The sequence below is a fragment of the Anguilla rostrata genome, chromosome 14 (assembly GCF_018555375.3).
Source record: "Anguilla rostrata isolate EN2019 chromosome 14, ASM1855537v3, whole genome shotgun sequence".
Lineage (NCBI taxonomy): Eukaryota > Metazoa > Chordata > Actinopteri > Anguilliformes > Anguillidae > Anguilla > Anguilla rostrata.
In genome coordinates this window covers 29667024-29689348 of record NC_057946.1, presented here as the reverse complement: position 1 = coordinate 29689348, position 22325 = coordinate 29667024, and the positions used below count along the sequence as shown (strand labels likewise).

At 46.2% G+C, this 22325-nt stretch overlaps 1 long non-coding RNA gene across 1 annotated transcript; it reads right to left on the bottom strand.

Moving 5' to 3' along the window:
* Window positions 1-2049: 2049 nt before the first annotated feature.
* On the bottom strand, window positions 2050-20076 carry LOC135239671 (uncharacterized). The gene is made up of 3 exons (XR_010325451.1): window positions 19950-20076; window positions 15967-16029; window positions 2050-5189 (listed from the first exon to the last, which is right to left on the bottom strand). It is a non-coding gene; the product is annotated as an uncharacterized LOC135239671 (long non-coding RNA).
* Window positions 20077-22325: the final 2249 nt, after the last annotated feature.

The window sequence follows — 22325 nt, the reverse complement described above, 5'->3', positions numbered from 1 at the left end:
GAACGGTGCTGGCCACAGCGAACCCCATTTGCAGAAACGCTGGTGTGTCAGCCGCTGCTGCCGACGGGGAGGTGCTAGCCTGCTGGTGCACCGCAACCAGCCAGTCTATAGGAGTACGTGCTGCTGCTTTTATCTTGGGGAAAGAAAACCAACAGGGTGAAAAAACTGGCCGAGAAAAAGAGATGGAGACAGAGGAAAACATGAGAAGAGGCTTTACTGTGGTGTAATGTATGAGGAGGGGGAGAGAGCAAGCGTGTGAACAAAAACACCAAGCATGTGGCAAACTGCGAGATTCTCCTCCTCAGAAGGAAAGGCAGCTTTCTTTTTCCCTCCCTCTGTCTCTCGGCCTCTTTCTCTCCCTCTGTTGTATTTGTCGATGGCTGCTAGTCCGCGCTGCGCGCGTAGCCGCTTGCAAACGGTCATCCCCAGCTCCCCCCTCTCGCCCCCTTTACCCCACGAGTTTGCCTCGCACCCCGAGACACGCACCTACCCACATCAAACGGGACCTGTCCCACAGTGAGCCTCCTAAAACCCACCTGAACTCAGAGAGAGAGAGAGAGCTGAGAGGAGAGGGAAAGAGAGGGAGGGATGAGAGGTAGAGAGAGAGAGAGGAGTGCAAGAGAGAGAAGAACAGTGTGCAAGAGAGGAGTGAAGAAGTGAGAAGTGGTGAGAGAAGATGAGGAGAGGAGGGTAAGGGAGAGAAAGGAGAGGAGAACGGGAGAAAGAAGGGAGGGAGGGAGGAGATGAAATGAAGAGAGTAAAAAAAGAGAGGGAGAAGGGAGGGAGGGAGGGAGAAGGAGGAGGAGGAGGGGGAGCTAAGACAGCATTGTAATGATAGAGCGTAACTCGATACTCTCGCTCACTGAAAATTCCCCTGGAGGGTTTTTTCCATTACCCTGGTGCAGCAGAACGGTGGAGCCGTTTAGCTTACCCGCTCTGTCCTCTCTCCCTCCCCCCTTCTCTTTCACCAGCTCTGCTGTTTCTCTCTCCCTCCCTCCCTCCCTCCCCTCTCTGTCTCTCTCTCTCTTTCGCTGTGTTTTTCCATAGGCACATTGTGTAAATGTAACCTTTTGCTAGGCCCCTCCTCTCCAGGAAGTTGGCTGGCCCTTTTGCTGCCAGGAAGTATGAAAATTTGGCAGCCTGCCCATTTAATCTGCAAACAGAGAGAGAGAGTGAGGGAGAGAGAGAGAGAGAGGGAGGGAGGAGAGCAGAGGTGAGGTGGAGGAGAGGGAAACGCTGCAGCCAAGCTTGCAATGCATGCAAGAGAGCGAGAGAGAGAGAGAGAGAGAGAGTCATGATTTCTATTTTTTTCTTTTTTAGAGAAATAAAGGGGAACATTTGTTTTCTGGGAGAGGCACATACAGCCATGTGTGAATAACAGCTCTTTCTCTTTCTCTGGAGCAGAATGCAGAAGGAAGAATGAAGAATTCAAGCATGTTGAGTGAAATGGAGTGGCTTTTTGAATGCTTAATTTTGTTGTCTTGGACTTGGTTGTTTATTTTTTTGTGATGAAAATATATATAGAGCAAGATTACTTAAAATATTGCTTTGAAAGTTTTAAACATCACTTTGCCTTTCTCTCACACACCCTGTTTCAAAGATCCCATAATGGCTTTCATACTGACCAGCCCTCACATTCACCATACACACAGCAAATCTGACACCCACACACACATTCACACGCAAACACACACACACACGTACACAAACACACACAAGCGCACATTCATGCACACACACACACACACACGCAAACACACACACACACACACAAGCACGCACACACCCACAGAGCCACAGCTCCACACATTGGAATGCCATAATCCCGATCTGCAATGTACTCCATGCCCGTTAGTTATCTGAGCTGGCGGAGTGCTTGCATACTGTAACACACACACCTGTCACCTGTCACCTGAGCGCCAGCGTGCCACTGGCACACAGGGAGTCTCGCCCTTTTCAGTCCACCCAGTTTACATGCCATCGTAACACACAGACTCAGAACTTCTAAAATGTTATTAAAATGTTATAAGCATATAAGCACACCTACTGATTATATATTTCTTTATTTATTTACCTTTTATTTTTATATAAACTGGGAACTAGGAAAAAGAACAGGGCGTTCAGTGACGAGCTAGGGAATCATTGTGGGTAGGGAATGCAAGGGATTGTGCAGGAAATATTTATTTATGCCTACGCTGCTAAAACACCCGATTTGGCACACACTATTAGAGCGTGAGCGCTGCGCCTCCATCCACTGCAGACTGAATTCTTTTCTTCAGCTTCATTTTCAAATACTGTAACTTAATACCTGTTTTGGCAGGGCATAAAGAACTGACTTCTGAGGAAGACCCGCTGTGTCCATTTAGAAGCCTACTGAGCGTGCTCACGCCGTCTCCAGGACAGAACAACTGCTGAGGGAGGGTTTTAGACGCACCACTGCCCCACACACTACGCTTTGTACTGGATGCGCCTCTCCAGTTATCTAGGCCCACGCAGATTATACCTCCTGCTTATGTGCAGGCACACTGTGGGGCCGGGAGAATAACAGGGAAAGTGCATCTGCCACAGCCGCCATATCATCAGGCTCACAGGATGAGTGGCTAAGGGATAATGATAGTCTCTGCTTTCGGTCAGATCCTGTTAGTGTTTGTGTTTCGCCCTCTCGTGTTCTTTCCCTCGAATATCTACCGTCCAGTCGCTAGAACCAAACACACACTCCCGTGGAATTGTGGGATCTTTGTCGTGTTGTTTCCTCTCTCATGGAATGGGGAGGGGGGGTAGGGGGTGAGTGGGGGGTGAGTGGGGGGTGAGAGTTAAAGGTGCGTGTGGCGGGTAGAGGCTTTCGCAGACTCCGCCCTGTCCCCGGGGTTCAAGGGCGAAGACGGTCACCGTCCCAGCTGAGGCTGCTCTCTGTCCCACGTTTGCGCACTTGCGCTGCCTGTCGCCGCGGCTGACGCACTTCCTCCCGGTTGCCGGGAGACGGCGCGACTCAGGGGAGGCGGAGGTGGCGGTAGCGGTCCTGTTGGCACGGTTTCGCGGTTTTGTTTGTGCCGCTTTTGAAGTCTGCACGTCCTGGAGGCCAAACAAAGGGCTGTGGGGGGCAGCGTGCAGGACCCCAAAAATAGCCGTCTATCATGTGCCGGAGGGCTCTGACGAGCGGCGTGCTCTCTTTGTGTTCTGCGTTTACACGTCTGTAGCCTTGCCTGTGACCCCGGGGCCTTGTGGGACACGGACACTGTCACAGGGCAGCCCATCCTGCTTACACACGGGTTCCAGTGCGTGGCTCGTGACGCATGCACACACGCACGCACACTCACCAGCCAAATATTTTAAGCACTTTACAAATATCCGTTAGACACCAACATGATTCTAGCATATTTTATACACACAATTTCACAAAAACGTATATAATCTTCAATTCAGAACAAAATTCTTTTCACATGACTGTACATTTTGGTTAGTAACTGTTTCACTGAAAATTTTCAGGGATCTGTAGGAGTGTCTTACTAATTTTGCCAGAAAATAAACAGATAAAGTATTTAAGCTATGTAATTGATCCAGGTGATCTGATGCGGGTGCAGCCTTTGGACTGATTACACAGGCCTTGATTTGGCATCAAAACAGGCAGGGATCAACAAATAATTTTTACAGTTACATGATTTGCTGTGTACGTGGCATTTTTTCATCATAAAACCGGAGTGAGAGCTGCTTCTGCTGCGACAGCCGATTCACTGACTGGATTACCAGAGAACTGCATTGAATGAAGCAGCCTACCCTTGCTCACAAAGTAGATAGCTAGCTAGCTAACAAACAAACCCAACACAACAGACTCATATCTGTGCTAACGCTAGCTAAACATACCATTAACCCATAATACAAGACATTCACTCCAGAATGCAAACAGGATATGAATTACACAAATAAAACACAAAACAGTTAGCAGCTAATGATGGTGGTTTTAAACACTGTTAGGCAACACAGGCTTTTTTTTCCTCACTGACCATACATTTGCAAGTAATTAGCTAGCTTGCGGCAAGAAATCTGGAAGTTCATAAAAAAAGTGCTTGCCCACCTCAAAAATGGTGAATGTCTGTTCATTCTGGATTCACTTAAGTCGACGAATGTGTTTAGACTTACGTTAGGCCAGCCAGATTTGATCTAAGACAGTGTTGACAGGCACAGATAGCTATAATTGGGTGCTCTCATATATGTGACAGTGATTTACCATCACCGTCCATAAGCTATTCAGCATTACATCGACATAAATAAGTACATATTTCACCAAAAACAGTCGAGAATATCCAGGAGGAAGTGCCCCCCAGTGTAATTATCGAAGGGTCATGACCCTTTGCCCCCTCCCCACTCAACACCCGTGGACTGGTATGAAGACCTGATCAAGGTCAGTACCCCCTGACCGTGTCTCCCGGAGAGGGTTTAGACAGGTGGGATTGTGTTCGCACACTCCTGCCACAGAAATAAATAAGAACATTTCCATGACTCATCTGGACTTTGGCAAAGGGAGGCAGATGAATGGATTAGTCTACAAGGACTTGGGGGGGGGGGAAACCATTTCAATTCAGAAGGTGAATTCAGGTGAATTGAAATTCAGCTGTATTCATTGAAAAAAAAAATCCTCATAGAAAAGTATGAGGATTATTTCCAATTCATGGACTGAATTTCCTGGGTTGACTGAACTGAAAGGGAACTGGCTGCCAGGCTTGTGTGCGGCACACCGTCTAGATCACATCCGTGCTCAGCTCTCCCCGGCATTTCAAACTTTATTGATTAGTTCTGCCGCGCTGGAGTTCTGATTAATTACACTTAAGCTGCGCGAGCAATCAAACCTCACGCTAATTGGCTGCTTTGAGCGCAGGTGTCAATGGCAACGGCTTCCCTTTTTTAAGACTCCCCCTTGCCTAAACGGACCCGTTCGGGGGAAACGGACGGGACGCGCGTCGGGTAATTAGCGGCCTCGACGCTGCAATGAAGGACGTTCCCTTGATTGCGTGAGAACGTTTCCTGGCCGCCGTCCAACGCGGGACCGCGCCGTGAGTCGCCAGCTCGCGGGCCGCTCCGTGCCGCCGGCGTTGGCGTCGCCTCTCCCAGCCCAAACCCGCCAAACCGCCGCCCGTTCTGCACTGACGTGGTAGGCTCTGAAAAGCCATCTGCCAATTTCTTCTCTCTTCCCCCTTTTTTTGGACGTTTTTTTGGAGAAAAAAAAAAAGTGTCAATTTAATACAAACATACAGTTTGAGTCCTGAGAGGTAAAAAAAAAATAAATAAATAGCGGAATGTTCCGGAACAGACATGCATATCTGTGCTTCCTTGGCAATTTGTTTGTGGTCAGAAGCCAGCTGGCTGTCTCTTTTCGTTTTTTTTTTTTGGCTCTTCCCAAAGGGAACGCGTTAAGGGCACTGGCTTGGTTTGAGCTTCTTTGGCAGACATCTTACGTCACTCTGGTCTGGATTTTTAAAATCAGCCCACCAGCCCTAGTGTACACTCCAGAGGGGCGTTCTTCATACTGAAACACCACTTAAACCAGCAGAAATTCACTTCTGCTTGAGCGTGTGCAGTTACTGTAGCACTGCAGCACTCTGTTCCCCGACTGCCAGGAAAATGACGCGGTTACACTGCCATAATGACCAGCAATATCAGCAGCCACCCAGTCAGGTTCCTGTTTCAAACATTAGATTAATGCAACCAAATTCTTTAAAAAAGGAAAAAAACCCATCTTGTCTTCACTGAATAGCAATGGAAGGTCTGTGCTGTATAACAGTGGTTTTCAAACTCAGTCCCGGAGAATCCCTGCTCAAATAATGTTGTTCAGCACACGTGTTTAAGTTATTTCAAGATTTCTTCCTAAAACGTACTACTAGAATGCAGGTTTTACTCGCTATAATTTGCTTTGTCTTTGAATTCTTCATTATCTACCGCATGGTCATATTCTGTGGCCAGGTGTCGACACTTTCACCAATTAGGAGCCTATTGATTGAGCCTATTAAAACATGAAAAGTGTCTAATTACATTAAAGAAACAGATAGTTAAATTCTGGGATTGTGATTGTGGTATGAACAAACGATCAGCATACACAGGGATCCCCCAGGACCAATTTTGAGAGCCACTGCAATACAAGGCTTCCCGATTGATGACTCCGTATCCCCCACAATAAACACGTCTACTTCTGCTCAACCTTGTCAGGCCACACAGACTATAATATAAGCGGATGACCTGGGACAGACAGGGCCTGGCCTGGGCAAAGGTATCAGTGGAACTAGTTTACCCAGGATAAAAGGACTGGTCACTTGAGACCTCTGTCATTTCTTTGCATCGGGTGGCAGCAAAGTGTCGGGGGAGGGGGCGGGGCTTGTGACTCAAGAGATTGCAGGATCAAATCCCAGGTGGGGTACAGCCATTACCCCCAGGAACAAGATACTTAACCTGAATTGCTCCAGTAAAACATTCAGCCGCATTGGTGAATAGTTTATATAAATGTTAGCTTTGTAAGCCACTGTGGATGCAGGTGGCTGGTAAGCAAACAGATTTAAAACATCTTATGAAAGGGGATGTAGTTTTGGGGATAAAATATGATTATTGTCCATTAATGTATATGAAAGAACAGCCACCACCCCTCTTCAGAAAACACCCTAAGTTGAGAACAATACTAATAAAAAAATGTTCTGTACAATCACAGTATTTAATATTTGGCGCATTATGGAGTATTTTTTTAATGTGCATACATGAGAGGATTAAAAAAGCAGTGCTTAGATGGTTAGCCAAACAGGGTAACATAATGCTTAAAACATTATAGATGCTGTCAGTTATTACATTTTATTAGACATCATACGTTGATATAACTGTGTACAACCGTCTACAGAGCAGGTTTGGACCCGTGCTGAAATGCCACAATTCTGGAATGGATGCCGCAACCTTCTGAACGCAAGCTTGGCTCCTGCACACAGGATTCCGTTTCAGATCCATTCAGACGGCCTTAAATGCGCAGGGAACATGATTACAGCGGGGCTAATCAGAAAGGAAGAGCAGGAGACTCACAAAAGTGTTGATCTTCAGTAAAACCAGAAAGCGAGGGTTCACTTTTAACATTTCACATTTACTGCACACTATTTTACATCCTCTTATCTTATTTTCTGGTTCTTGTCTACAAAGTGGTGGTGGGGGAAGGGGGGTTTATATTTTATTTTGAGAGAAAGAGAGAGCCATTCTGTAACTGCTGGAAACTGTTTGGGGCATTATCTTGTGTGCGTGTGTGTGTGTGTGTGTGTGTTTGTTTGTGTGTGTGTTTATGTGTCTGTGTGTGTGTGTGTGTGCGTGTGTATGTGTGTGTGTGTGTGTGTGTGTGTGTCTTTCTGTGTGTGTGTGTGTGCGCGTGTGTGTTTGTGTGTCTGTGTGTGTGTGTATGTGTGCGTGTGTGTGTGTGTGTGTGTCTGTGTTTTCTCACTGAAACCCACTGTTTTGGGGAGTGATGCTCAGCTGTTTGCCATGAAGACACTTCAATAAATAAATGCGCTCATCGCTGTTGTGGACCTCCCCTAGAGTTCCAGTGTAAACACTAACCGCCCCTGCCTGCTGTCCCCCCCCACCCCCACTCACACCCAACTCACACACACCCCCCCACCCCCACCCCTAACACACACCCCACCCCCCAGGTTGTGGATGCACTCTCTTCTTGAGCAGAGGATCTTATCTCACAAAGCCCACTGAAGAGGGGGTTCCCCTCCCACCCACATACGCATCCCGAGAGAGAGAGAGAGAGAGAGAGGACTGGAGGAGCAGGGGGTGGGTGCTATTTAAATTTCTGCTTTGTTCCTTCAACACACACACAAACTTTTACACTCACAAACATGCACACACACACATGCATGCGCACACACACACATCCACACACACACACACACAAACACGCACACACACATTCACACTCACAAACATGCACACACACGCATGCACACTCACACACACAAACACGCACACGCACACACACATGCCCCACATACACACACACACACACACACACCCTCCTTCCCTCCCTCCACTCCCACCAAACCCTGTGAGAGCAAAACACAAACAGGATCCTAGTGGGAGCCGAATGAGTGGGGGGTAGGGGGGCCTGGGAATGAAAGGGTGGGGTGGTTTGGGGGGGTGTGGTTGAGTTGGGGGAGGCTAAAGGGGGGCCGGGAGCAACTTCCTGTCTGGCTCTAGAATGCATCCCTTTGTTGCGCAGGGCCTGGCTGTGGAGCCGGGGGTGACCCGGGGAACGCAGGGCGAGGAGACGGTCATTTCTGATGAGTAAGGCGAGCGGCGGAATGCGAGCCAATCGACCCGCCGAGTCACGGCCAGAGCGCCATTAGCCGCTCCCAGGAAGAGAAGGGCTCGTAAAAAGTGATTATGCTGCGGTGCGGAGCAGGGTGGGGGGCGGGCGGGGCTGACGCGGAGCTCCCATCTCCAATCTTACGAACTTTCGTTTTCGAAGAAAGAGAAAGAACGTGTTTACTCGCCGTTCTCCAGACTACGGCTATCCGTGGAACTCGGAGTCGTCCGGGCACAGCGTTTTTACATTTTTTTTTTTTTTTTTTGGTATCCTATTGTTTTGCAAAACAGGTCCCTCATTTGCGTTATCCCCCCCCACCTCGGCTCAGAGGATGAATTCTGAGGCCTCCGCACCAGATAAAGAGGGTCACTAAAGCGGAGAAGGGAACCATGGGTAATGGAGTGATTCCTCCTCGGAGGTCTGGACGTTAAAGGGAACTGTGCACTGGAGTGCAGGTAGCTGTGAAATGTTCGGTGCGCGCGCGCGCGCGAGAGAGAGAGAGCCATTTCCAAGTTAAGGCCTCCTGTCCAGGCCACATGCGCGTGTAATTACGAATGTTCCACAGACACCGGGCCCCCTTCCCTCTCTCTCTCTCTCTCCTTCCCTCCCTCCCTCCCTGCACATTTTATCTGTTTTTTTCTTCAGAACAGAATGCTACACAGAGAGGCTAATCTCTCCAGAGTGACACAGCTAACAGAGGTAAACAACTATGCTGTCCGTGTCTCGTCTATCTCTGCTCTCTCTCTCTCTCTCTCTCTCTCTCTCTCGTGTCTCGTGTTGACATTTTACTGGCTCTCCGTGTGTGTGTACGCGTGTTTGAATTTCAGTTTGTAAGTACATGATTGTGTGCGGGTGAGTGTGTGTGTGTGTGTGTTTTGTGAGTGTGTCTGAAAACAGCCAGGTTCAGTTTTTCAACAGAGCTGAGAGAGCAGGGTGACTCAGAGGCAGCTAAGAATTACAGCCCAAATTAGTTTCTGTTTGGGAGGAGTTCCGGATAATACACACTCACGCGCACGTACACACACACACACACACACACACACACACACGTACATTCTTACTTACTCACATCATATGTACACTCACGCACGCCCACACAAAGGCACACACACCTTGCAATCACTCACACACACACACACACACACGCGGGCGGACACACACACACACACGGGCGGGCGGGCGGACACACACACACACGTTGTACAAAACATTCAGAAACCAAGGTTAACTTCCCATGTTTTTCATACTATGATTCTGCTGATTCCCGCTGTGCTAGTTTTGTCTGTTAATACTTTACTGCTGCAAGCAGATACTGTTGAAACCAGGAACTGGCTGGAGCAGTCAGTATGTGACTCATGATGTTGTTCAAGGAAATGTTTCTCTCTGAAAGTTCTTTTTTTAAATCCCTTGGCCTTATTTGGACAGTTCGTGCTTGTTTAAACTCGTCTCTGCGCTTTTTTGTACTGTATGTTCAATCTTACCAAAGGAACAAAAATGTCAAGTTCTCAAGAGGCCATTTTGGCCCTTACAGATAGCTATGAACATTTCTGCTTTATTTTCTCCTGTAACCAATCTGGGTAAAAGCACTGGCACTTACCTGCAAGTTTGTAATAATAAATATAAGAAAAAATTCCAGCTCAACTTTCTATTTAAGAGGGAAAAATAAGGAGGAGAAATTCAAACAAGGAAGGTCTCCACTCTGAGCTTACATAAGAACTATGGTTTAGTCACCTGTTGCATAGTGGCACCTGGTGGCCTTCAGTGGTATAATGTTTTAATTGTTGGAGAGGGCTGCAGGATGGCTCATTCTGTTCAGACAGTGGCAGCAGCCCTGCAAGCCAGTGCATTCGCGGCTGTAGCACCCCTTGGGAAGGGAATGATTTTAATAAGACATTTCATTGCACGCCAGTGACGCCCCCTAGTCAATCAGGCGTTCCCTGCAGAAGGCAGCCTTACAAGACAATATACATTAATAATCATGTGAAAACACATACAGTGGACTCCAGTCATAGAGACCGCCCTGCAGTGTTCAATGGTAGGGTTCCAAGCCCCACCCCCATTCTGTAAAGGAGCCAATCAGTGCATAAGACCACAAGTCAGGCCCTAGATTCTCGGAATGTGATTATCTGATTGGTTCCCGGTGACAGTTCATGGCTCAACAGCACATCTCACTTTCAGGAGTCAGAGTACCCATTTTTCAATCAATAAATCCAAAGACCAATTATTAATAGTCCATTCGCGTCAACACACTTACTTAATCGTTCTGAAATACTTCCTCCTTAACTACTCTCTAAGCCTCTAAACGAAGTGCCATACCGCACAGTCCCAGAGGACGTAACTGCGTTCAGTTTACTGTTTCAGCCCGACCTCTCCAAACATTACTGCAGAAACTTACGGCAGTGTTGCCGTGCAACCCCGGTTACTAGGGAAACGCCGCGACGCTGCCTCTGGCTGACCGGGCAGCTGGTCCGTTATAGTTAATCAGGCTGGGAGGAGCTGTTCATTGCCCACTGGTCTGACCTGGACATCTTTTGATAAAGGGCCTCTGCTATTAGGCCTTAAAAATGCATTGCTGGAACAGGATTTTGATCTACCTTAAACGCAGCAGCAGCAAGCAAAGTCATAGGGGTTCCTGTATTGTGTCTGGTCACCATTAGGGAAAGAGAGCTAAGCCCTGCTCACAAGCCCTGATCATAGGTTCAAACATTTGCTACATTATTAGCCAACAGTGTGTCACAGCTGTGAAATGAACGGTAAATGGACTGCATTTATATTGCGCTTTTATCCAAAGCGCTTTACAATTGATGCCTCTCATTCACCCATTCACACATACACTCACACACACACCAACAGTGAAAGGCTGCCATGCAAGGTACCAATCATCTTGCTGGGAGCAATCAGGGGTTAGGTGTCTTGCTCAGGGACACTTTGACACGCCCAGGGCAGGGGATCAAACCGGCAACCCTCTGACTGCCAGACAACCGCTCTTACCTCCTGAGCTATGTCGCCCCCCTGAAATAGCCGCTGGCTCTCCTCTGAGTAGTACTGCGAGGCCTGTTGGGTTGGGTGTACTGCAGATCCTACAGCACCTTTACAAACTATCTCCACCACAGTACTGCTGATCCCTAGCTGATCCACCCCTTTACTACTAATCTATCTCCACCCACAGTACTGCTGATCCTACACTTACTCTATTACCAGTACTCTGATCCTCCACCTACAGTACTGCTGATCCTACACCACCTTTACAAACTATCTCCACCACAGTACTGCTGATCCTACACCACCTTTACTAACTATCTCCACCACAGTACTGCTGATCCTACACCACCTTTACTAACTATCTCCACCACAGTACTGCTGATCCTACACCACCTTTACTAACTATCTCCACCACAGTACTGCTGATCCTACACCACCTTTACAAACTATCTCCACCACAGTACTGCTGATCCTACACCACCTTTACTATCTCCACCACAGTACTGCTGATCCTACACCACCTTTACGCTCTATCTCCACCACAGTACTGCTGATCCTACACCACCTTTACGCTCTATCTCCACCATAGTACTGCTGATCCTACACCACCTTTACGCTCTATCTCCACCACAGTACTGCTGATCCTATCACTCACCTTACTGCTCTATCTCACCATCTGCGATCCTCCCTTAGCTCTCACACAGTACTGGATCCTACACACACCTTATCGCTCTATCTCCACCACAGTATGCTGATCCTACACCACCTTTACCTCTATCTCACCACGGTCTACCTTCCTATCTCCACCACAGTACTGCTGATCCACACCCTGCTCTATCTCCACCAAGCGCTGCTACACACTTTTACGCTCTATCTCCACAACATTTCATCTTCTCTCTCTCATACACAATGCTGTCTGTAGGAGGCTACAAGAAATGTGAAAATGGGAAGCAAAAGAGAGAGAACGGAGGAAGAGAGAAACAATGAGAGAAAAAGAGTGAAATGGAAAAGGGGAAACGCGAGATGAGGGAATGAGGGACCTAGGAATAAAGAGGGATACTGATAGGTGGAGGGAGAGAGAGAAAAAGCAAAAAAGAAAAACAAAGAGTGTGTGGTCAAAGAGAGAAAAAGAGAACAGCGAATGCACAAATAAAAGGAAGAAAAGCAGCGATATAAACATCAAGGAGAAGGAGACAAGAGGAAAAGGAGAGAGAGAAGAGAAAACATGTCGTAAGGGAGAAGGAAAAAAAGAACAGACAGCACAAATGAAAAAGAGAACAGGAGTGACGGAAAAAGATGCACGAGAGAAAGGGAGGGAGGGAGGGAGGGAGGGAAGGGGAGAGAGGGAACAAATGAAAAAGAGCAGGAATCAGCTGAAGGGGTTTGTAGCCCCAGAGCCTGGAAGGGAGGATCAATAACTAATTTCAGAGCTAAGCTCCAGCTGCACTGCTGTCCGATACGCGCTGGACGCTACCAGCTCGCTTTAGCTCAAATAGCTGCAGTACTCCCTCCCTCTCTCTTTCCTCCTTCTTTCTCTCCCTCCAACCTCCTTCTCTCCATTTCCCCCTGCTTCTCCCTCCTCTTCTCTTTCCCTCCCTCTCTCTTCTTTGTCTTTCATGTTCAACCTCCCTCTTCCCCCTCTTTCCCTCCCTCTCTCCACCCCCATCTCTCTCAGGACCAGGGCTGCCTTTAGCCGGATCAATACACACACACAGGCCGCGGTGCGTGCGAGAGAGGAGCTCACTCTTACCCTCCTTTCATTCCTCACAGAGTGAGAAGAGACAGATGCCACACCCCTGCCAAATTCACCCAGAATGCTCAACTGTACAATCATTACAAAGTCTGGGAGTACAAATATGATTCTAACCCTACATATAAAAACGATTGTGGTTATTATAATGATTTTATAAATCATATAATGTATATGACTCTTCTGCGTAATCACTTTTCTCACAAAATCCTGATGTTCTGTCAAAGCATTTAACCGTCATGGAGAGACACATCACAAAGAGGAACGTAGAAACGAGGAGCGCTGCACACTTGCACAATGACTGAGGAACCGAAGCGCCTGGACTTCGGAGTTATTCACGGTGTTACTGTGCTATGGGACTATTACACTGTACTTCTCCTCTCTGACTGTATGCTTTGGCAATGCAGACATACAGTGTGTTTGTCATGGCAATACATCAAATTGAAAGAAAAACAATGAGGCATGTTTAAGCTATGCTGGTTTTGCGAAGAGAACAATGTTTTAGTTGGAATGCAGCCCTACAGCCCCCGACCCCTGACCTTTGACCTCCCTGGTGTCCTTCCAGAAACCCTGGGACTCAGGTTGTGGACAAGCGAAGAGACAGGGGCCATACCTTGTCACAGAGAAAGCATTTCAGATTCCTGAATGGGTATGAGTGAGAGACAGAGAGAGAGAATGAATGAGAGAGAGATAGAGAAAGAGAGAGAGAGATAGCGATGTTTCACCAGACCCAATCATTCTTTCATGTTTCAAAATGAAATAAACAAAGCAAACAAAGCAAATATGAAACAAATGACAGTGTACATAGCAAAATATACCAACTATTGTCACTTTAGTCTCAGTGGAATTCACTTATCAAACCAGCAGAATGCATTATTAAGCAAAAACAGAAAAATATATTTAAAATATATTTGGGAGTACATCTATATATTCAAATATATTATCCACATATACATGCATTATTTGTACGCATATAAATGAGTTACAGCGCATATTTTCACTGCCCTTTGACAGGGGGAGCGATGGATACCAGTCGCCCGACATCCATGGGCTGAGGGGAGCCAGCTGGGGCAGCAGCTACTGGGGGCACCCGATCTGGGCACCCCTCCCTTCCATACCTACCTCTCATCCTCCACCCCTGCCCCCCCGAAATGTGCTGTGTAGCTCATACAATGTACTGCTTTGCTGAACTAGTGTGGCATTGGGTGCTTTTGTTCCATCGCAGCGTTAAAACAGTTGATTCTGCTAATCAACTAATCTGAAGTCCTCAGTGGAGACGCTGATTGGGCGATTAGCGGAATCAGGTGTGGCAGCGCTGGGTTTGAACACAGCCATGGCCCTGTCTGGATAAGACTGAACGCCTCGCGGCAGTGGATCACGTTTGACTGACATATCGCCAGACTGCACGGTCATTAGCACTCACACCAGGACCCCCCAGAGGGCGACCGTTCATGGTGCCAAGTCAACAATGGCTTGATGGAAAATTGATGGGGTTACGATGTTTTTAGTCAACATAACTGCTGGCGATATGTATACATATATATCCCCAAGGCTAAGCATCCATCCCCTCCACCAGCCTGCCATCAAATGGACTCTCTAGGCTAGCTTTAAAAAAAAAAAGAAAAAACCAGTGCAGCCCAAAGCGCAGTTGGTAACATGTAGGGAGCTCATGAATAATTAATGATAAATGTCTGATGTCATGGTTTCAGGATCCCTGGCAGCTCAGAGCATGGGGAGTGGGGGTGGGGGGGTTCTTGGTAGATTCTGTTTGAGGACACCCTCAGCTGGCCATGGGGGACCCCGGGGAGTCTGGCGTGGTAGACCGAGGCTGACCCCGCGCCCTCAGGCACGAATCCTCCGCCCCGCACTTCCAGCGCTTGGCCAGTGGGTGGTGCTGTTGGGCCCAGAGCGTCCTGCTCTGCACCGCACTGCTCAGGGAAAGAGCCAAGCAGACAAAAGCCGGCAGAACCTCGGGGCGTTTCGTCTGTCTGGGAGCCCAGCGAACGGTTTAACACAGCACTACACATTTACCGGACAAATCACAGGCCGCAGAGAGACGGAGGCTGGGGCGGGGGTGGGGCAGGGGGCGGGGGTGGGGAGGGTGGGGAGATAATGAAAGCAAATAGGACTCGTTTTAGAGAGGGGCAGGATTTAACAAAGTTGTTCCATTTGTGTCTCCCCCTCCATGCCTTCTGGGACCAAGGCTTTGCTTCATCACGAATTTCTCATTCCTGATTCTGTATTTTATTTCACCGGTGTAGACTTTTAGCCATACATTTCTCATTTTCTTTTTTTATGGGGCGATATTGAATTGTGCTTTTGTGTGTTCTTGGGCAGTATGAATTTGTGTTTGTCCATCCACTAGAGCAAAAAAAATCATTTTTATTCCCTTTATTAAGTTGGTCTGTTGAGAACATTTACGATGACGACCAGACGTAACAGGCAGTTGAAAACAGTTGGAAGATAATGCAAGAGGACACAAAAAAAAGGCTTTTTTGAAAAAATAGTGAAACAAACAAAATCAGCAGGGAGCACATTCGAAAACACAGTCCAACACATTGGAAAAATGATACAGCTTAATGAATAATAGTTTTTCTTCCAGAGATGGACAAGTAAGAATTAATCTTTACCCGAGGGAATGTTTAATTCATAATTAGCTTCATTTGCTAATTTTAGCCTGCAGACTAACGTTAGCGATTGAAGCAAACAAAAATGACTGCCAAAGGGAAGATGCAGAGTGGAAAAGTAAGATAGGAGTCATTTAGTTGTTATAATTCATCTTAATGAACATTTGCTTCAAACTTTAAAAAAAATCTCAAGCCCATCTTAATTAAATCAACAAAACAGAAAAAACTAAATTTTCAATTAAAATTTTTTTTACAGCAGCTGCATAAGGGAATACAGTTACCTGTGAAAGATCTCCTTGTTGAAAGCACGGATGTTGTGTGAACTCATTCACTGAGACGTGGGGCTGAGGTAGAAAGAAACAATGTGTCATTAAGCAAAAATGGCAATATGCTTGCAAGTACTGTAAAATAAATTTGGAGAAGAACATTATGCACAAATGTACTCAACTATTCCAGTACGTTTTTCAATATATGGCACTATATATTTTGTTGTGTAGTTGTGGCCCTCTCTATTCTACCTAAAGAGATCAGCTCTCTGAAAATTGAATGAGAAAACAGTGGATTTTAAACCCAGAACCAAAATTGCCCATTGTCCCAGAACACTCTGCTGTACCACAAAATGCCTTATGGGGCCCAGCCAATCGCCAGTGCTGTCCCAGAACCCCCCACCAAACGGTGTTCACTGGAGTACAGAGAGCAGAGTGTGCAAAGAGAGTGTGCGTCAAACCATCCCTCTCAGTCCTTTCTCTCCCTCTCAATCCCTCTCTATTAAATTGCATGGTGCTTTATTGGTAGGATAACCAAAGCATCCACAAAACATGCCAAAACTGAAATTCGCTATACTGTTAAACACACCAAGTCATACCAAAAAGCGTAAACTGTAATAACAGAATGTAGGGAGTAAGTTAAACTGATAACTAAAAACTGTATGAAAATGTGTGCTGTAATAGATAATCTGCGTATAACTATTTGTACATTTTGAGACCGTTCGATGCCACACAGGATTAGTTTTCTGTGAGTCTGTTCTGCTGCATGTGGTCACATATTCACTGCCAATGGGCCCTTCCAGAATTATTGATCTCTCTCTCTCTCTGTCATACATCAGATCATACATTGGATAAAGCATGTGAAAGGCAAATAAAATGTACTACTGAAAGTAAAATTTCAGTAGGGCAGCTTATGCTGTCTAGGAGCTGTTCAAGTGTGTGGACGAGCCCCGTGATCCGGTATGAGATTGGGACAGTGCCCGTGCCGGCTATGGCCAGTAGCCGCACACAGCGACACGTAATTAGCTATGGCATCAACCAGGGAGGCCGGGTTCTCCGTCAGCGGGAAGTCTGTGAATCATCACGCACCAGTAACCCCTCTGGTCAGTTAGGGGTCACACGGTCTCCCTGCACGGACTGCGCGTGAAGTCTGCGTGGAATTAAGCACAGAGCGGAAAGAAGCAGAGACACGCTCGTCTGTGTTTCAGAGCAGAGGCACGCTCGTCTGCGTTTCAGAGCAGAGGCACGCTCGTCTGCGTTTCAGAGCAGAGGCACGCTCGTCTGCGTTTCAGAGCAGAGGCACGCTCGTCTGCGTTTCAGAGCAGAGGCACGCTCATCTGCGTTTCGGAGCAGAGGCACGCTCGTCTGCGCACGCTCGTCTGCGTTTCAGAGCAGAGGCACGCTCGTCTGCGTTTCAGAGCAGAGGCACGCTCGTCTGCGTTTCAGAGCAGAGGCACGCTCGTCTGCGTTTCAGAGCAGAGGCACGCTCGTCTGCGTTTCAGAGCAGAGGCACGCTCATCTGCGTTTCGGAGCAGAGGCACGCTCGTCTGCGCAGCTCGTCTGCGTTCGAGCGAGACGCTCGTCTGCGTTTCAGAGCAGAGGCACGCTTCGTCTCGTTCAGAACAGAGCACGCTCGTCTGCGCAAGCTCGTCTCCTTTTCAGAGCAGAGGCACGCTTGTCTGCGCAAGCTCGTCTGCGTTTCAGAGCAGAGGCACGCTTGTCTGCGCAAGCTCGTCTGCGTTTCAGAGCAGAGGCACGCTCGTCTGCGTTTCGGAGCAGAGCGCACGCTCGTCTGCGCACGCTCGTCTGCGTTTCGGAGCAGAGCGCACGCTCGTCTGCGTTCCCCCAGTCTGACAGAGGGGGCTGCAGCAGTGAGCAGGAATGCTCACAGAGTGGGCCTTCCAAACCGGGAGAAAACAGGAGAGGAGGGGGAGGGGGAGGAGGTGAAACGGTCAGGAGAGGAGGGGGAGGGGGAGGAGGTGAAACGGTCAGGAGAGGAGGGGGAGGGAAAGGATAGTGCTGGGTCTGGAGACGGGACAATCAGCGACTGCTTGTGTCCTCTCTCTCCATCTCTCTTCCTCCCATCATCTCCATCCCCATCTCTTCATCTATCTGTATTTTTCTCCGTCTTTCCCTCCTGTTTTCCTCTCTATTGCACAGTAGCTGTTCCCCTCTTTTCACCCCCCCTCTCTGTTGCTCTCCCTCTATCTTTCTCCATTTTCCTCTCCCTCCTCCCTTCCATCTCGGTCTATGTCTCCCTCCTTCTCCCTCTCGATGGTATAGTTTGGGATTTAATCAGAGAGAGCTGGGCAGATTAGAACAGACAGCAGAGTGAGCTTGACCTAGAAAAGAGGCCTACCAGCCAGGGAGGGGCCAGGGCCTGAGGGGGGGGGGGGGTGGAGAGATGGAGAGAGAGCAAGAGAAAGAGAGGAGGAAGGAGGGGGTATGTAGAGAGGGAGGAGGAAAGGGAGAGAAAATAGGAGGGAGAGGGAGGGAGGAGGTTCGCAGGAGAGAAGGAGAACTCAAGTGTAAAAGGCAGAGAGAGGGAAAGAGAAGGGAAAAAAGTAAAAGGGAAAGATTGATAGAATGCGAAAGGCAGAGAGGATAGAAAGAATGAGAACGAAGGCAAGAGGGAAGGAGAGGGAGAGAGGGAAGAGAGATGAGGCAGTTATGCAGGCGTGTTGTGGTAGGAAAGAGGAGGGGAAGGGGCTTATGTAACTTGCTGTCCTATTTAATTCAGTAAACACACTGTGCACACGCACCAGTCCCTACTCTCCACTTACTCTCCACAGTCAGGACCAAAATTACACACACAAGTCTCCTTTCACTCTCCACAGCTGCTGCTACTGCCACTGCCCGCCGGTACAGTACGGTTAGAAACGTTGAGCTTCGAGGAGAGAACCTGCAACACTGAACCGTACAAGAGCTAGAAAGGAAACAAGATCACATGATTCCATTCAACCCTATTCATTCTGGTACTTCCGCAAGTGGCACCAACGCAAGATGGCCGCCATGACCTGGAAATGTTATAACCAATGAGTTCTGTGATTTATTTTCTATAATTTTTCTAAGTGGTGTACAATTCATCGTATTCACTCACAGCTCATTTAGGTCCGAAAAGCACATGCTGTGGTAATCAATAGAAACAGGCAGTAACATTTAACGTCTCTCCTGGATAAAATTAAAATAAATTCTAGGTTGAACCGAAAAGACGTTGGCACACCAGGTGGTCTGTAATTGGTTAAGAACGGATCAGTGAGATTTGTAACAGGATCATGTGACAACTTAAATTCCCCTCGTTAGGCCTAGTAGCTTCACAGCTTCAACACGCATAATATACTCTAAGTCAATACGTGATAAAAACCTAACCCCATTGTATCTTCAGTTTTGTCTCCAAACCACCGCAGTACATAAGGTAGCTCGAAAATAGCCTATACCAAATTAGCTAGCTAGCTAATGTTAGTTATAAAATTCACTACCTTAGCTAGCAAGCGGAAATTGTCATTGTGTTTTTATCTTGTGCACAATAATAAAATGGCTTCAAATGCTTTGACGAGTAATAGACTTTGACGAGGACAGACTTCTCATTTCAAGTTAAATGTTGTTACATTACACTATGTAGCATATATTATTTACTTAAGGGGCACATGTTGCACACATAATAAGCAGACGCTTTACTAGTGCGCAGCTGAGTTAAAAATGTTTAATTCCTTCACAATTCACAGGAATTCCGTAAAAATACACATAAAACAACCCGGTCAGAAACGCGAGTGCTGTTCGCAACGTTGCACATTCTAAACAGGCTGTGTTGTACATGTGTGCATCACATTCCTTCCGCATGCCCACTGCTAGCTATCGTAGCGATCCCAAGTTCAATCACTTCAATAACGTATTTACTTCACCGTAAGTATCAAATACACAAATACATCACATTAGTTACTAGGCATGCATAACAACACTTTCATAACTTAGTTGCGGTCACCAATTACTTTTCTCACCTGAAAATATACGTAAAACAACACGGTCAGAAATACGTGTACAGTTCGCTACATTGCACATTCTAAACTGTTGTACATACCAGGACCCCTAGGTGGTTCCCGATGGGCGCCTGTGCCATGAGCCAATTCACTCATACGCGATGCCTATAATAATAGATGTGCCTGAACATCTTGCCTGAACCAATACTGAATAATAAAATGTATCAATATGCCTGAATACAAATATAACAAAATCATAACAAAATGATTATAACAAATATATTACATGGGGGGTATCCTGTTTCCCAATACAATAACTCATGGTTCCCACATACAGCATCTAGCTTGTTGGTAGAAAAGACCATTTGGCACCTCCAGCTACTACTTCCATTACTGCAAGCACCACCACTACTGTCAACACCATCAGCACTATGACCACTATCACCACCACCACAACGATCATCATCACCACGACTACCACCATCAGCACTATGACCACTATCAACACCACCACAACTATCATCGTCACCACGACTACCACCACCACCAGCACAATGACCACTATCACCACCACCAGGACTATTGTTACCACTACTACCATCAGACCACTGTGCAGGGTTAAACTTTCCTATACAATAACTTTATTTGGACGTCCCGCCAAACTAGATTTGCCCCCACCCAGAAAGATTTTATGGCACTTAGTTGCTTAATTATATAAGCAACAAGCTATACTTTTGTATTCATCATTTTTTTCTTTCATGTGTAAAAGTGACAGACAGACGACTGCCATTTCGCTGCACCCCTCCCCCACTCCCTCTCCCTCTCTGACAACTACTTTCAATTCTGCAGGTGCTTACCATACTTATTGGAAGTATGACTATGATATTTTAACTAACATCCTTCAGCAAGCAAATGTTAATCATACCCTTTTATTGTTTTTATACACTTACTGTATGTATTTTCTCTGAATTATAACCATTATTCTGCTTTGAAGTGCATTAAACTGCTTGTTTCTGAAAGCTATTCTGTAATTGTAATACATTCTTCTTAACAACAACAACAACAACAACAACAATAATAATAATAATAATAATAATCACCACTGTATGCATATTTTAATGCTGACTGTGACTGCCTGGTGTAATGTTTACTGAACCGTCTTCCAGGTGTAATGTTCACTAAAGCACTTAGATCATATATATATATATATATATATATATATATATATATATATAATTTTGAATTTTTTTTTTTATTGAGTGCAAATATAAATGGGAGATAATGATACACTTTATACACAGCATAGATTGGTAGACTGGTAGTGTATTATTATTGCCATTAACTATTAATACCCTGTTCAGCCTCTCTCTGCTCCATTAAAATCAGCTTCAAAAAGGTCAAGTCAAGTGCTCCTGGCAGTGTGCTTTCCAGTGTATTCAGGATGTGAGCAAGGCTTGAGATTTGCCCCCGTTAAATCTGAACAATTAAACTTAACTTCGCCTGATCCTCCCTATCCATACACACGTATATATATATATACATATATATATATCACATTCCAATTATTCGGCAGACACTCTTATCCAGAGTGACAAATACTATTAAAGAATATTTACCTTGTTGATGTTCTGCTTTTTATTATTATGTTATTTTTATTTAGTGCTATATTGCACATTGCACAGCACTTCGAGAAGCAGGCCAGATATGAATGTTATTATTATTATTATTATCATCATTATAGTAGTAGTACTACTAGTATTATTAGTAGGAGTTGTTGTTATAGTAGTGGTCATGATAGTGAGAGTAGTATTAGTAGTGCTGGCATGCATTTAGATGCCTTTTAGTTCCCTAATATTAATTCCTAATTTAAACATAAGTTTTCCTTCTCATCATGAGACATTTAAGGCACATGATGGGCACTAGGGTATCTGTGTGAGTGACAGTTGCATTAGATACCTGCAGTGCCTCAGAAGAACAGTTCATATCAGAAACTCACCCTGGTTCATTTTAAGTGCTGCGTTTCTAGCATACGTGCAAGCCATTACTCAGTTTCAGTTCCAAATTGTATTTAGGCTGGACAGGGGCCTGCACCTCAGGCTTTAATCTGAGTTATTACTTCAGCCTTTATTGATAACACGCGTCTCATGTCATAACCATAATCAATAATCTGTCCCACAATGCACCTCATGCATTAAGCTACTCAGATAAAAGGAATACAGCATCTTTTTATTCTTGCCATGAGTATTTTTTTTTTAACATATGGTTGTATGTTTTTTTCTGGATACTGGATGAGACGTCTGGATCAATCACCTAATAATCAGCTGTCAATATTTATTTTAACACAATTCAAAAACTTGTTGTCGTAAGGAATGGGTATGAAAGGACAAAATATGATTT